At 42.8% G+C, this 13,258-nt stretch overlaps 1 long non-coding RNA gene across 1 annotated transcript in view; it reads right to left on the reverse strand.

The window, feature by feature from the left end:
* Nucleotides 1–13,258, reverse strand: part of LOC102164493 (uncharacterized) — a 36,271-nt gene that overhangs the window by 14,976 nt on the left and 8,037 nt on the right. Inside the window, exon 2 of the long non-coding RNA XR_001301648.3 lies at nucleotides 11,087–11,262. This is a non-coding gene — a long non-coding RNA (uncharacterized LOC102164493). The remainder of the gene's footprint in view (nucleotides 1–11,086; nucleotides 11,263–13,258) is intronic.

Consider the following 13,258-nt stretch of genomic DNA (forward strand, 5'->3'; position numbering starts at 1 on the left):
TCTTGTATTTAAGTCTTTCAGCCATTTTGAGTTTATTTTTGTGCATGGTGTGAGGGTGTGTTCTAGTTTCATTGCTTTGCCTGCAGCTGTCCAGGTTTCCCAGCAATACTTACTGAATAGACTTTCTTTTTCCCATTTGATGTTCTTGCCTCCCTTGTCAAAGATTAATTGACCATAGGTGTCAGGGTTTATTTCCGGATTCTCTATTCTGTTCCATTGGCCTGTCTGTCTGTTTTGGTACCAGTACCACACTGTTTTGATGATTGTGGCTTTGTAATATTGCTTGAAGTCTGGGAGAGTTATGCCCCCTGCTTGGTTTTTGCTTCTCAGGATTGCTTTGGCAATTCTGGGTCTTTTGTGGTTCCATATAAATGTTTGGATTGTTTTTTCTAGTTCTGTGAAAAATGTCATGGGTAATTTGATAGGGATTGCATTGAATCTGTAGATTGCTTTGGGTAGCATGGCCATTTTTATAATATTGATTTTTCCAATCCATGAATGTGTACTATCTTGCCATTTCTTTACATCTTCTTTAGTTTCTTTGATTAAGGTTTTATAGTTCTCAGCATATAAGTCCTTTACCTCTTTGGTCAGGTGTATTCCGAGGTATTTGATTTTGTGAGGTACAATTTTAAAAGGTATTGTATTTTTGTATTCCTTTTCTAATATTTCATTGCTGGTATACAGAAATGCAACTGACTTCTGAATGTTAATCTTATATCCTGCTACTTTGCTGAATTTATTAATCAGTTCAAGCAGTTTTTGGGTTGAGTCCTTAGGGTTTTCTATGTATAGTATCATGTCATCTTCATACAGTGACAGTTTTATCTCTTCTCTTCCTATTTGAATGCCTTTTATTTCTTTTGTTTGTCTAATTGCTGTGGCTAGGACTTCCAAAACTATGTTGAAGAGCAGTGGTGAGAGTGGGCATCCCTGTCTTGTTCCAGATTTGAGTGAGAAGGCTTTCAGTTTTTCTCCATTGAGTATTATATTTGCTGTGGGTTTGTCATAAATGGCTTTGATTATGTTCAGGAATGTTCCCTAACAGTCCTATTTTAATAAATAAGTTAAAGGCTTCAATCTTACCACCTTGACTCAAAACCAAACTTGAGCCCAATGTACCAAAATTCCATCAGCACTGGTTAAATCTTTGTGAAGCTCATTAATCAGAGTTTAAACTCTCATTAATTCTTAGATAGGGGCCAGAGAGTGTTAATTCTTTCTCATTCCATGAGCTTCTCCACGTGCAACCCCGACCTTGTCTTACCCATTTATTCTATATTGGATATAACTTGGTGCTTAGCGCACAGAGGGTGCCAGCAGATTAATAAACACTCAGTCATTATTTGTGATGAAATGCTATCTTGTAGAAACTCAGTGCTTTAAAACTTACCACCACTCTCCCTCAACCTATTGCTTGGGATCACAACAACCCTATGCATGAGTTGCGGCTGATGATCATTAGCCCCACTTTACAGATAAGGAAACTGAAACTCATGATAAATTGAGCAATTGGCTCTGTCACAAAGCTAGTAATGTCACGTGTTGGATGTGATCACAACCAAATTTCCTGAGTACCAAGATCAAAGTTTTTGTTCTACTCTGAATACTCCCTCATTAAGTACTATCAATGTTTGTTAATGTTTGAACAAACGATGACTCCTAGTTAAATAAAGCTCTGAAGTGAAAAGACCTGGAGGATACCAACCTATCAGTTAGAGCTTGAGGTCAGCACGTTTATTTAAGTGTTGGAATGTGGTCTTTTCGCACTGACTGTCTTATAAATCAGACCAGCGTCTATTTGTCATCCGTGATGTTGGGTCATCCATGGATTGAGGGGTCTGAGAATAACACTCGAGGGAAAAGAGCAGTAGCGTCTGTGTGGCACCCAAGGGCTCAGGGTGTTGCCGTTACCTACAGGAAGGTGAGGCCTGAGCCAAGTCAGTGGGAAAACAACAGTGGGGAGCCAGTGCCCTAGAATGAGTATGAAAAGGCCAAAACAAGCAAACAAATAAAGGCCAGAACGGTAAAGATCAGATCTATTTGGTCAGCTCTGTATTGACACAGCCTTTTTTGAGACTTTTATATTTAGATTATAAATGGGATCATTTTTAAGAAAAACTTTCATGTGCTTATATAACGTGGGTCTTAGAGCACTGCGTCCCTAGCAGAAGCAACACAAGCCAAAAATTAAATAAATAGGTGACTCTGTGTGTGTGTGTGTGTGTGTCTTTTAATATGAAGTTCATCAAAGTTAAAAGGTTTTAAGGGACTTGATTTGCATTTGAGCTGCCCAGTGTGTGAAAAGCCACACATTTTATTCCCAATTACCCACAGTCTTCTTTGCTCTCCACAAATACTTGAAGGACAGGACTAAGCCAAGTTATGCATGACTCAACACTTTTTAGCAGTATCTCTTAAACTTTTTTACCTCTGTCTAATCCCTGGTCATAGCCTCTGGGAAATTCAACACTATGTAGAAAAGGCTTTTTGCTTTATGGTCATATATAAAAGAACCTCTCACCCAAAAGTCATGGGATATGCTGCTGACTCAACGTAAAGAAGGATTTCAGGTTGGGTCAGCAACATAGCCCTGGAGTGGAGGCCGCCAAAGTTCCCCTTAAGGCCAGGTCACAGCAAGTTTACTGAGGAGACTAGATGGATACCTGTGATGACGGCTGGAACTCACTCCAAAACCAACATCTATAAAAAGAAACTTCTCTTCAACCTTCCCTTCCAATCAGGAAACCTGTGTGTTTTCTTAGCAGGGAAAAGAGACAAAACCCCTTTTCCTCTTCCCTCTGGCTTCTCTGGGGAAAGGATACAACTTCCAGATATTCTGCGAGATGCTGTGCCTTTTGTTTTTGTCCATTAAGTGCCAGGTATGTTCATCTGGCAATGTGAGCACCTCTTGAAGTGCTCCAAGAGGTGGGAAATGGATGTGTAATTGTCCCTGGTTCCCAGGCATCAGTTTTGTTACCTCTGAATCAGGTTATAAACAGTGAGTCTGCTCTGATCTGTGCACCGTTTTGAGACCACCAGGCAACAAGTTACACCTAAGGAGAGGTAGTTCATCTGTATCTGCATTTCCAGTTCCCCCACACTAGCCTGGGAGTTAAAATACCATCACAAAATAGCAGTGGTTGTATTTCCTCTTCTGTCACTTCCTCTGACGTCGTCGCCAACCTTCCTCAAAGCCCTGCCTGCCCATTAGTAGAAGTACCCCACCAAGGGGTGACCTCCTGGGCACCATGGACAAGACCTCTGCCCCACCTCTATGTGACTATCTTTTACCAGCTCTCTGTGAGCCTCTGTTACCACCTTGCTTGCCTGCTCTGGCCCCACCACAAAAACTGGCCCTCCCTGACAAAGCATCTGTTCTCTATGTTCGTCTCAAAGCTATTAGTTGGGCTCTAACCACTCATCCCGTTGCTCCCAGCCCCCAACCCACCTCCCCAGGCAGTGGCACTGATAAGACACTGGATCCCATGAGTATGTGCATGGTGTAGCCTGCAGAGTCGAAAATCTGCAGGGCAAGTCCATGAGCTTGGAGACCCAGGGAAGAGTTGATGTTGCAGATCAAGTCCAAAGGCAGCTGGGAGAAAGGTCAGCCTTTCTTCTCTTAAGATCTTCAGCTGATTGGATGTGGCCCATGCATGTTAGGGAGGGTAATATACTTTATTCAAGGCTAATCATTTAAATAGTAACCTTGTCAAAAAAAATACCTTCACAGAAACATCCAGGATAGCATTTGACCAAATATTTGGGTACCACCGCCCAGCCAGTAGACACATGCCCTTCTCCTCTTTCACTTCACATCCTGGTGGCCCTCCTTAATGTTCCACTTCCCTTTTGGTTCTTAACCCCCAGACACATGTAGCAATGTCTAGAGACATTTTTGGCTGTCACAACTGTGGGGTGGGTGGGAGGATACTACTGGCATCTAGTGGGTAGAGGCCAGGGATGCTGCAAAATATCTTACAATGCATGGGATAACCTCCAACAACAGAGAATTTTCCGGTCCCGAAAGACAATAATAGCACTGTGGCTGAGAAACTCTGCTCCAAATGACCACTTCACTTCCTGTCTCCCCAACCCTGGTCATTATGCTTCAGTCACTCTGGCCTCCTTTCAGGTTACAGAACATGCCGATTGCTTCTCTCCTCAGGGCCTTTGCAACTGTTCTTCCCACTGTTGGAAATACTCCTTGATGGCTGGTTCCTTGCCATCTTTCAGGCTTAACTATAAAATCCTGCCCCTCCAAGCCCCTAATTTTTCTCCATTTCATTATTTCCTTATCACTAGCTGACATCATTTGGCTTGCCGTATTCATCAGTGGTTGGTACCACCTTGAATTCATCCAGGGCAGAATCCATCACTATACCCCAGGGAAAAGCGACCCTACTAGTACAGAGCAAGTGTTCAACAAATACTTATTGGGTCAAAGGAGGAAGGAATGTCCTAGACATTTTTTTAAAGTTGTTGTCTGTGTCCATCACATGTAGAAGTTCCTGGGCCAGGGATTGAATTATGCCACAGCAGTGCCAATGCTGAATCTTTAACCACTAGGACATCAGGAAAATCCTGCCGTGGACATTTTTAGTGAATGCCATTTTCCCCGTGGTTTTGGTTTTACATCCTCCATCCACTCAAATGTGCATTTATAAGGTCTGTCACCATAAGGTCTGTCACCAAGGCAATTGTTTCCATAGGCTAACCTTGTCCTCAAGAACACTGAGTCATTTTCTATTGGAACTAGAATGTGAGCCCAGATTTTTTCTCCAGGGCATCCTTCTCCCTGGACACAGCTTAGTCTCTCATGACAAGACATCTGAGCCCTACAGTATTAGTCTTCCTAATATGCAAAGACATCAGCTCAGATTCTAAGTAGGACCCCCTAATATAGAAAAAGATATCTGATTAGGATCCTTAAGAAGGACTTGCCCCGAAACAGATTAATCTGAGGAAAATTAGCATACGTAATTAAAGAATTCACTTTGAAAATACAACCATATTATTTGTGACCAAAAGTCTCTGCTCAGAGAAATAAAGGTCGTCTAGTCAAGATCAGCTAAGTCTGCATCTCAAAATTGTCTGTGCTGATTCTTTTTCCCCCTTTCCCCCTTCTGTTACATTCCAACATGTTCTTATGGAGGTGACTGAGAACTTTTGGATACCTCCAAGTGACTCAGCATATAGTTATTACTGTTTATTCTTGTCCTTTTCCATTTTCCCTGTAAAATCTTATAAATGCCACCTATCACTGCCTTGCCCCCTGCTCCTAGAAATGCTTGCTTTGCTTCAGCATCTTCTCGCTAGATCCCTTCTGTTCTCAATTCTGCCCATGTGGCCTCTGCACATGGCTGCCAGCCTTGGATCTGACCTGCCTCTGCCATTTCTAAATCTGTATTCAATGCCCTTTTTGACTAATTATCTATCAAGTGGGCAGGACAAGTATTTCCCTCACCATACTCTCTGCTTAGGAAGAAAAATTCAGATCGAAGAGACAGGACCACCGGGGAGACTAACCTGTCCCTAGAACTTCCTCGCATCCTTCTTTCAAAACATTCCTGCCCAAGCATGAAACACATTGGCAGGTAGCCTGCACCTGTGTGTGTAGAATAGTGGGAAAGCTGCCTGTGTGTTCTTTCTTCACTGCGTGAAAGTAACCTACACCTTCTGGACCCACAACATACAAGGCTCTCACTTAGATCATCAACATAGTTAAAGGAAGTGCCAAGGATGAGTGGCAGCAGCCCATGATTCCCACAGCACCTATGAAAATGAGGAAGCAGAAGGACCTCTACAGTGTCACTCAATCCACATCGAAAAGAGTAGAACCTCTCCAGCTTAATTTCTTATCATTTGATTGCCAAAATACTCTCAAAGCTGAAAGAAGCATTAGAAACCATCTCATCCCACTTTTTTTTTTTTTTTTTTTTTTTTTTTTTTGGTCTTTTCAGGGCCCTACCCATGGAGGTTCCCAGGCTAGGGGTCTAATTGGAGCTGTAGTGGCCGGCCTACACCAAAGCCCACAGCAAAGCCTGATCCTTAACCCACTGAGCAAGGCCAGGGATTGAACCCGCAACCTCATGATTCCTAGTTGGATTCATTTCTGTGGCACCACAACGGGAACTCCTCACCCCACTCTTGCATTGTACCAAGGAAGCAACCAAGCCCTAGAATAGGTAAGCCACATGCCCAAGGTTGCACACAAGTTATGGTAAATCCAAGCCCAGAACATGATGCTGCTGTTTGATCCTATAACTACTGCCATGGCATCTTTTTTTTTTTTTTTCCCTGTCTCTTCTCTCTTCACTTTACAAATGATTTGGTCCCATTCCATCTGTTTCTGGAGGGGAATCAATTGTCTCCACTTGCTCCTCACCTCATGGAAACTTCCATTAGTCCAGTATGTTGTCAAATAGCTGGAGGTGGAGTTCCCATCATGGCTCAGCAGAAATGAACCCAACTAGTATCCATGAGGACATGAGTTCTATGCATGGCCTTGCTCAGTGGGTTAGGGATCGAGCACTGCCATGAGCTGTATTGTAGGTTGTAGATGTGGCTCAGATCTGGTGTTGCTATGGCTGTGGCTTAGGCCAGCAGCTGCAGCTCTGATTCAACCCCTGGCCTTGGAACTTCCATATGCTGTGGCTGCATCCCTAAAAAGCAAAAAAAAAAAAAAAAAAAAAAAAAAAAGCCCTTGTTGAGATCATGAGAATTCTTTCTAGAATTGGTGGAGACACATGGATTATGAGAGGGTATAAAGGGAGGATAACTACTGCAGCAAAACAAAAACAAAAACAAAAACACACCAAAATTTCAGTAGGTTAAAACACAACAGAAGTGTTCTTCCTAACACTCCAGGGTGGGTACATGATAGGTGACCTTCTATGCAGTGACTTGGAAACCCAGGTTCGCTCCATCCCAGGGCCATGGAGTTCTCACTGGATCCCCTGCAGCCTACTGGCAGCTGGAGAAAGAAAGACAGCAAATGTTCCTGAGGGATGGTGGCAGGCATCACTCTGCCCACTTTCCATGATCCGGGGCCCATCACGTGGTCACGTCTAATCACAGGTAAGGCTGGGAAAAATTGTCTGCTTGTGTGCCGAGAGCAAGGGAAGAGGAAGACAGGTGAACGAGTGAAAGCTACCATGGTTCATTTTTCCTACCATGTGGAAAAAGAGCCCGCTGGAAAAGGAAACCAAAGCACAGCAGAGTAGGGCCAAAGTTGAGAAAAACAGAGATTTTAGAAACATTAATTTGAGCCCCTGGATAGAGCTATATCGGATGATAGACCAACTCTGATACCTATCGCTCACAGAAAGCATCCCTATATTTTCCAATAGTCAACAGAATAATAGTAATCCCACCAGCTGGCAGATAACAAGAATATTTAAAGCTTCAACGGGTGTCTGGATTGGCCAGCACTTGTATGCACATCACTTCCTCCAGCCACTGACCGTGGAGTCCAATTCCATAAGATTTAAACCAGGTTGACACAGGGGCCAGTTAAGTGGTGCCTCACTTCGGTCCACTGCCTGGAGCCTCTCGTTTCCCACCTCAGAGTGGCTCTGACCCTGCAGCCCAGTTCTCCCATGGAAACTGCCCAGCTATCACGTATGTGTACCCCAGGGTGTGGTGAGTCACCACACAGAAGTTGTCCTTGACCAAGGCAGTTCAGGAGCCAGTGGATCAATGTTCTCTTTTTTATCCTCTAGGTAGACAATTTTGAGACACACTTGGTAGGACTCCACGCATCAGCTGAAACGATGCTCCCAAGATTTCTTTCTCAACTTCTCACCCAACTTTCTCATGATTTGCTTTCATTTTCCAGCAGAAAGCCCCACATGGTTGACAGGTGGCCTTTGTGGTGGAAACTCAGACAGTAACACACGCTTGGCTTCCTCTCCTTCCTTCCAGCCTCACTCCCCTTTGCCCTTTGCTGGGTTCACACTCAATAATAAGCTCCCCACATACAGCCTAGGCAGCTCCAGCCCTTAGGAAACCTGGGCTGGACAGTTCCTTTAGTGTAAGAGGGAAGCTTAATACAAGAATACACAGTGATCCTCCTAGAAGCAACAGGTCCCAGAACTTCCCAAGGATATTTAATTAGGCCACTCTTTTTTTTTTTTCTTTTCTCTCTCTCTCTTCTCAAAAGCCTGTGCAGCTAAAACAAACTACCTTTCTTATCAGTTTAATTTCTTGATTGTAAGCTGTCTAATTTCCTAATTGTTTTAAATCCCCAGTGAGACCACAGGCACTAAGGGAGCAGACACTGAGCCATTGATAAGCCCAACCTGTCACCCCGGCACCTGGCAAATTCAGACACACAGCAAATACTCAATAAACACTTGCAGTTAGGTTAATAAGATGCGTCCAGACTGGGGGAGAAAACCACTCAAATTTTATAGGGTATTTTCAAGGATGTCTGAATCATCAGAATATTTTCAACTTTCACTTCACTCAGTTGGAACAACATAAAATATAACAGTGTAACAGCACACTGACTTCTTTCCCCACCTCTCTCTTTCCTTTTCTTTCCCTCTCATTTTTTTTTCCTCTTTGTTTTCCCTCTTGGCCTTGCATTTCTTCCACCCCTCTTTATCTCTCTCCCACCCCCTTTTTTTTTTCTTGGTTTAAAATTCAGAGGAAAAGACTCCAGAGACAATGAGTCAGTAAGTCCAAACTGTGTTGACTCTCATGGTAGAGAAAGTCGTAAATTCCTGAGAATTCCAAAATGGATGTATTTCTTATGGGAAAATCATCACCATGCCTTCTCCTTCCATAGATTATGATGCTAATTTTCCTGCATCACTCTCTAGTGTCTATAATGATCTTGGGCAAGTGATTTTTTTAAAGGGTGTCTCTCCTGTCTTCCAACCTCCATCTCCCATGAACTCTGCTTTTTATGGATGGTACTTGCACAACTCAAAGACCAAAACCTCAGTGATGACAGTAAAAAAGTGTTTAGAAGCAGCAATAGATGGTGTGCCCGTCTTAGATTCAGGGATGTGGTCAAAGGCAGAGGCTTTGTAAATCCTTCTAATCTTCTCATTTACTAATAATTATCAAATGGTGATGATCAGTCATCATCAAAACATGTGTGTGATCTCTTTGAGCCCTGAGGGGTAGGAGTTTTCCATAGTCCCTCAACCCCTCTGGTTATTCACACAGATAATATTCACACACATGTTTTACTACGTGTAACATGCAATATTTTATATCATTACTAAGAGCTACCATCTATTGTGAGGACTATTTGACTTCACATCTAGTGTTTTACATATACCATTGCATTTAACTTTAGTTTCTCAAAAATCCTACGAAATAGAGACTGCAATCGTCACTTTGCAGAGAGGTTAAGTAACCGGCCCAATAGCACACAGCCAGTTAAGTGGTCAAGGTGGGATTCACACCACATTCATATGATTTTAAAGTCTGCACTCCTGAAGAAAACAGAAACATCCTACACTATTGGTGGAAATGTAAATTTGTGCAGCAACTCTGGAAAACGGTATGGAGGTTCCTTAGCAACCAAAGGTAGAGCTATCATACGGTCCAGCAATCTGACTCTTGGGCATCTATCCAGACAAAGCTCTAATTCAAAAAGATACATGCACCCCAATGTTTGTAACAGCACTATTTACGATAGTCACGGCATGGAAACAACCTAAATGTCTATTAACAGACAAATGGATAAAGATGTGGTACATTGAAGTTCCCATTGTGGCTCAGCAGTAATGAACCTGACTGGTATCCACGAGAATTTAGATTCAATTCCTGGCTTCATTCAGTGGGTTAAGGATCTGGCTTTGCTGTGGCTGTGGCATAGGCTGGCTATGGCTCCGATACAACCCCTAGCCTGGGAACTTCCATATGTTGTGGGTGCAGCCCTAAAAAAAAAAAAAAAAAGTGCTACATATATACAATGGAATGCTACTCAGCCATAAAAAAGAATGAAATAATGCCATTTATGGCAAAATGGATGGGCCTAGAGATTCTCATACTAGATGAAGAAAGTCAGAGAGAGGAAAGATAGATATCACAAGATATCACTTATATATGGAATCCAAAAGATGAATGAACCTATCTACAAAACAGAAACAGACTCACAGACATAGAGAATAGACTTGTGGTTACCAAAGGGGAGAGGGGCTGAGGAGAGAAGAATTGGGAGTTTGGGATTCGCAGATGCAAACTATTTAAAAACAAAAACAAAAAAAACCCTTGTATTCCCTAAATCCATAAATAAACCTCATGAGAAGAATCAGAGACTTGAAAAACTTAAAGGGAAGAATAGCACTATCTATAGCACATAGTAAATTCTCAAAAATGGATGTTTCTAGGTTTTTTATGATTATTATTAGTAGTACTTCTGCTGCTGCTGCTATTATCATGATTCAAATACTCTGACCCTTCAAACCTAATTTCTAGGACTTAGAAATACTGAAGTTTCCGTTGTGGCACAGAGGTTAACCAATCTGACTAGGAACCATGAGGTTGCGGGTTTGATCCCTGGCCTCACTCAGTGTGTTAAAGATCTGGCATTGCCGTGAGCTGTGGTGTAGGTCGCAGACACGGCTCGGATCCCACATTGCTGTGGCTGTGGTGTAGGCTGACAGCTGTAGCTCCAATTGGACCCCTAGCCTGGGAACCTCCATATGCTGTGGCTGCAGCCCTAAAAAGACAAAAGACAAAATGAAAAGAAATACCTACGACAAAATTTTAAGTAAAACATTAAATGCCTTAAACTAATGACAGTAGGTGAGATAAGTCAATAAACACATTATCAAAATGCAGAATAAAGGAGTGAATTTAAATAACAACTATCTATAAAGAGCTCTCAGTATATTTACTCCCCCTGAACAGAAAGTGTTGAAAATGAATAATTGAGTGACCAAGCCGTGGTAAAGGCATGCTGATAAAAGTTTACGGAACACAGGGGACAAGTGCTTCTTACTGTACACATCAAAGGTCCCATGCCAGCTTCACGATCAACATCCTAAGTTGGTGTTAGCTCCAAATGGAAAGAAGATTGGTAAAGAAGGAAGTCAAGCTATTAAACGTTGAGTCACAGTACCTGGAAAGACTGCGAATTTTTCCTTCCTTGAAAGTGCAGACAATTTCCAACTTACAATCTGCTTTCCAAAAACGTGGCAGGTGCTTGGTGTCTGTCACTTCAAATGCTCTTTCCCACATTTGCGTGGTTCCGTCAGGTCCTGGGGCCTGTCACATCCTCAGTATAAGATGTGAGCTCTGGTGGAGAAAAGATCAGAGGGAAGGTCCAGGGCTCAATGAGGTTGCAATTACAAACAGTTCTCACTGAGAAGGTGATGTTTGTGTGAAAACCCAAAGGCGCGCGGGGTGCGGGGGGGGGGGGGGGGGCGTGCAAGGGGGGCAGGCCATGAGACCATGAGACCCTCAAAGAAAAGGAATGAAAAGGTCTGAGTGGAAGTGAGCCCAGCAAGGTCAAAGATAAGCAAAGAGGCTCATGCAACTGGCGTAGAGCGTACAGCAAGTGAGCGGAGCCTGGTAGGAAGAGGCTGGGGCTATGGTGGGCCAAGAATGCATAGAGCTTTGTGGGCCCTGAGAAGTACCTTGGCTTCTCTTCTGAGCCTGTCTCGATTAGCTATTGCGTGGAAAGAAACAACCACAGATTTTCTGTGGCATGCTATAAGCATTTCTTTTTTTAAAAAAAAATTATGTATTTTTTATGAGAGCATGGTTGATTTACAATGTTGTGCCAATTTCTGCTATACAGCAAAGTGACTCAGTCATACATACACACATTCTTTTTTTATATTATTTTCCATCACAGTCTGTCCCGGGAGATTGGATACAGTCCCTGTGCTATACAGTAGGACCTTGTTGTTTATCCATTCTCGAAGTAATAGTTTTCATCTACTAACCCCACACTCCCACTTCCTCCCCGCTCCCCCTTGGCAACCATGGTCTGCACGCCTGTGAGTCTGTTTCTGTTCTGTAGGGAGGTTCATTTGTACCACATTATAGATCCCAAATATAAGGATATCATATGATATTTGTCTTTCTATTTCTGACTTACTTTACTTCGTATGAGAATCTCTACTTGCATCCATATTGCTGTGAATGGCATTATGTCCTTCTTTTTTTATTGCTGAATAGTTTGTACATATGTCCCACATCTTCATCCATTCATCTGTCGATGGACATTTAGGTTGTTTCCATGTCTTGACTATTGGGAATAGTGCTGCTATGAATGCATCTTTCTGAATTATAGTTTTGTCCAGATATATGGCCAGGAGTGGGATTGCTGGATAATATTGCAGTTCGATATTTAGTTTTCTGAGGAATCTCCATACTGTTTTCCATAGCGTTGTTCCAATTTACACCCCTACCAACAGTGTAGGAGGGTTCCCTTTCTCCACACCCTCTCCAGCCTTTGTTATATGTAGACTTATATATGGCATTCTGACCAGCCTAAGGTGGTACCTCATTGTAGTTTTGATTCACATTTCTCTAATAAGTAGCAATCTTGAGCATGCTATAAGCATTTCCTTTGCCCACATGCCTACTGGTTGGCACAGAACCAACCATATCTAGCTGGGCTCACCTGGAGAGCATGAAGTGGCAGGTTGGGCCCCTCTCTGCTCCAAGTGTCTCTCATCCTCCTTGAACAATTGGACCAGCCAAGCATGTTCTCACAGTGACAGCAGGGTGCAGAGGGCAAGTGGAAACACACGACAACTCAGGCCTTTTAAGGACTGAGACTTGTCACTTCTGCACACCTCTCTCCACTTCTATCTACCAGCCCAAATCAAGTTCATGGCCAAACATAAATCAAAGAATGGGGCAACCTGCTTCCCCTCTAGTGAGAGGGACTGCAAAGTCATATGGCAAAGGAAGAGATGGAGAATTGGGACTAATGACTTGGTCTACCAGAGAGACATCGAAGGTTCTAAGCAGATGAGTGACTGAGCTTTCATGTAACAACCTCACTCTGGTTGGTATATTAAAAATAGACTGTAAGAGAGCCAGGATAAAATCCGGGAGGCCAGTTGGAGGCTATTTGCACTAGTCCATGTGAAATACACCGATGGCATAGATCAAAGTGAGAGCAAAGGCATTAGTGAGAAGTGGTTAATTCTGGAAGTATTTTGAAAGTAGAGTCAAAGTTTCAAACCAATGGACAGACCATGAAACATGAGTCAAAGCTTTTGGGTTAAGCAGCTGGAAGTATAGCGTTGTCATTTTTTATGTAAAATGGCTGTAG

The sequence above is a fragment of the Sus scrofa genome, chromosome 15 (assembly GCF_054392235.1).
Source record: "Sus scrofa isolate SSC_HxYL_T2T_F1_AM1 chromosome 15, Sscrofa_HxYL_maternal_Yorkshire_Landrace_v2.0, whole genome shotgun sequence".
In the NCBI taxonomy this organism is placed as follows: domain Eukaryota; kingdom Metazoa; phylum Chordata; class Mammalia; order Artiodactyla; family Suidae; genus Sus; species Sus scrofa.